Source organism: Mesitornis unicolor, unplaced genomic scaffold, assembly GCF_000695765.1.
Source record: "Mesitornis unicolor isolate BGI_N332 unplaced genomic scaffold, ASM69576v1 scaffold697, whole genome shotgun sequence".
In the NCBI taxonomy this organism is placed as follows: Eukaryota; Metazoa; Chordata; class Aves; order Mesitornithiformes; family Mesitornithidae; genus Mesitornis; species Mesitornis unicolor.
The window spans coordinates 9519-13388 of NW_010195474.1; positions in this window are offsets into that span (position 1 = coordinate 9519).

Here is a 3870-nt window from a genome sequence, read left to right on the forward strand (position 1 = left end):
CCTGGCTGGCAGAAGGAGCCCACCTGCGAGAGTGGGAGAGCTCGACCGCCTCTGGAAGCACCTCCACCATCCAGAAGAGAAGGATGGATAGGAGAGTGCGGGTTCATGAGTTAAGCATGGATGGCAAAGTCCTCTTCCCGTGGCAGCCCAGCAGCTGCGCTGCCACCTTTGTGCTGGTGGCACAGTGGAGCTTACTGGTAGGGACATCACTGGTGACTTCCATCCAACTGGCCATGGCACACTTGTGCTGGTGGTGCCATCATCACTGTTAAACTCTGGGGGAGCTCAGGACACTCAAATCATGGGCCTACCCTGCCACCCAAGCTTAACCCTCTGCTTCCCCAGGTGAACACCTGGTTACATAGCTCAGTGACAACAGGGACACAGGGAGAAGCCAGTGTCCTAGCTTGGATCTCATGGGTGGCAAGTGTCAACACTCCAGCCCTGCAGACTGAGGTGCTTTCTCATCCAAAAGGGAAAGTCAGCATCAAGTGCTGCAGTAGGTCCCATCATGGGAGGATTCGGTTCTCCCGACAGAGGCTGCATCCCTGTGGGGTAGACAGTGGAGAGGCGGGGAAAATGCTGCCCAAACAATGAAAATCATTTCAGGCAGCGTTGCTGAGCCCTAACTGCTCTCCTGCAGCCAGGCCTTTGCTTGGCTACCCGCCTGGAGTGCAGCGTGTGCGCGGGGATGGCTGGTGCCTGCTGCTGCCGGAGCCACTGGGATGGCTGGGACAGCTCTGTGCAGTGCTGCGGCAGGCTGGGAGGCAGGAGGAGCACCCGGCTACAGGCAGAGCTTCAGAAACTGCGCATTCATCTTCCCTGCCAGTAAGTCAGAGAGCGCCCGGGGCAGACGGATGACGCACGGCACACCTGAGATCATTTTCATGGGAATAGACCCGTGAGAGACAGCGAGAGAAAGAGTCGGGGAAACTCTCCCAGCACTTCAGTCGGTGTCAGCATTCACAGGGCAGATTTCTCAAGATAAACAAAAGCCTTTAATAACCGCACTGGAGGGAGGCTTTGAAACCCTGCGAAACCTCTGCCAGGAAAGAAGAACGGCAGGCTCCTCGCAGAACACCAATGCCACCAGCCAGCCAGAGACTCGGTGGCCACAGAGAAAAAAAGCCTTGCAAAAACCAAATCGTAAAGATCCAAGTGTGGGTACCCAAGCTGTACTCCCAGCTGTGAGTAGTTGTACACATGGTGCTATATATAGCACTGATGAATATTCATTCCTCTCGCTAAGGGGTTTTAATAACATGGAGCAGATGAAAGATGTCAGCCACCTTGGAATATTATCTGGCAGCAGTGTATAATCTGAAGGGAGGGTAGGAAAGGATATCTAATGTTGTGATATCTTCTGTAGGATGATTTGGTTTATTTATTATAAGCCAAGTAGATTTATAGAGTAACAAGAGTTACTAGTGTCTAACTGTAAAGTCTTACGTGAACGAGACTTCTGTCAAAGGATGTTAGACCTGAAATACGGGGACTCTGTGCTAAGCAATAAAATATACCCATACCTTGGGAGGAACAGGACATCCTGCAGCACTTGGTTGGTTGCCTTATAAATGCCAGGAACAGCAGTGTCCTACCCTTCTGTGCAGTGCATTTATTCACTATCTCCAAACATCTCTCTTCATATTATAAAGACACTCCATTAGGTGCTGGGAGAGAGGGTAAGTCTAAATATAGTTTAGGTCACCAGAAACCTGGAGGTGCTGACCCAGGCTTTAACATCATTTCCCTGTGTGGTTTTGGGTGAATGACTTTTCCTTTTCCATTTGCAAAAGGGATCTCCCTCCCCGCCGTGGGGTGTGATACACATTTATTAACTGGTATTCACAGGGTGCCATAGCAAGGAAAGGGTTATTGCCAGGAACATCACAGCACACCTCCTCATGGTCTTCAAAACAGGACAAAAGCCCTGAGATGTGTCCAGACACCAGCCTCCATTATTGTCTTATGTGAGTTTCCAGAGAGATCTGGAAAACCAAACTCTGTGATTACAGCTCCAGCTCTGGGGTTCAGATAATGAAGGGAAGAATTTGGCATTCATTTAGAGCAAATGTCTCAAACCTTCAGAGCTGTTGAAGGAAACATGAAACCCCATCATCTGGAAAATTAGGAGATGATTAATAGGAAGCCCTATACATATTGCTACTTAAATGACATATATACCACCTTGGTGATGTGGCAGGAAAGGAGGAAGAATGAAACATGGTGTCTTCATACAGCTGGTACTATCAGGTCCTCAGAGTAAAGACATGGACACAAAATGCAGAATGTGGGATATTCATGTCTGGCTCCACTGCATCCACTCGGTGCCTGTAGCACAGGCAGAACTACCTGAGCACAGCCATGGCCCAGGTGGAAGAGATGCCACCACACAGGAGGTCAGGTAGCCCAGCAGCAGCAGGAACCACTCCCAAACAAGACTCTGAATTAGCTTTACTTATAGGTGGAGACACAGCATCCCACTCTGAGTCTGTCATGCTGTAGGATGGAGAGAGGAGGAAGAGGGGGTTCTCACTACTGAGATACCTCTGTACTGTTTAGGAGAGAAGATGGGTGAGACAAGAGCCGCACACATTTCCAAGAAGGTCAACTGTCTGGGTAAGCAGCTGATGGCCCGGGCAGGCATGCCAAGCCATGCTGAAGTCTGTGCTGCTGGGCTGTCATGGTACCCAACATGTCTGGATGAAGCTAGCTTATCACCACCAAGCTCTGATCACGCTTCCTAATTGAGATGCAGACAGACTTTCAGGTGCAAAAAGATGCACCTGAGGGGCTTGAAGCCCTCCCACTACCACTTGCTATCAGGCACAGTTTGGCCAATTTCGCCCTCCCTCTTTCAGAGGCGAGACTGGAGAGGGGCTGCTGAGCACCCAGGGTGTTTGCCAAGAAGCAACAGCACACTCCAGAGTCCAGCCTTCCACCTGCCTTGTCCAGATGAACAGTAAAGGGGTATTTTTGCTTCTGCTAACTGCTGACTTCACTGATGCTACCCTTCCATGTTTTATTGGCACCTGCTGGAAATCTCTGGCCACATCTGTGCTCTAAATAACTGCAGCCTCCCAGCAAGAAAGGATGAGTGGGCAGCACGAGCATTTAAATACTACAAATGGGACTCTACAGCAAGCACTGGTTGCTCTTCCCTGAACGCCTTTCTATACATCAAGGAGCATAAAAGGAGTAGGAAGAAACTGAATCCTGCTCTCAACCCTCCAACCTAGAGCATGGCTTTATTGGTAATTAAAAACTACATCTCAGCTTAATTTTCTTCCCACACTTGGCTGTACTCTATCTTAACCCAATCTCAAAGAAGCATGTCAGTCCTTTCATATCCTCACTGGAGTTCACAGAGGTTTCCCAGCATTAATCAGAGGCAATTACCTCTGCTTCTTTAGGCAGGAATATCAGACGTGAACCTAGGGTGACTCATTGCACAATTGCTTCCCCCTGCAAGGTTCTTCCAGACATCTCCTTTGCCTGGAGACCTCAGCTGCCTCTGGTCATTCCATGCCTGGGAAACGCTCTTGGCAAGGAGCAAGCCCCAGCTACTACCCAGCCCTATGTGCTCCACATCCCTGCCTTTTCAGCTCACCTGGTGGAACCGATAAGAAGGTTACAGGCTGGTTCTGGCCAGGAATTATCTAACCAACATTGTCACATTTTGATGGATTAGCTTTTTCCAATGGGTTTTTGAGTGGAACAGTCCTGTTTTGGTGATCATCCATTGCAATGCAGCCAAGGTTGCTGGACCACAGGCAGTGATCTTGGTAGCGGGTCTGGATGAACCCTGAAGCAACCCAACCACAATGGACACTCCTGACTCGGACATCTTCAGGATTCCCGCTTTCCTGC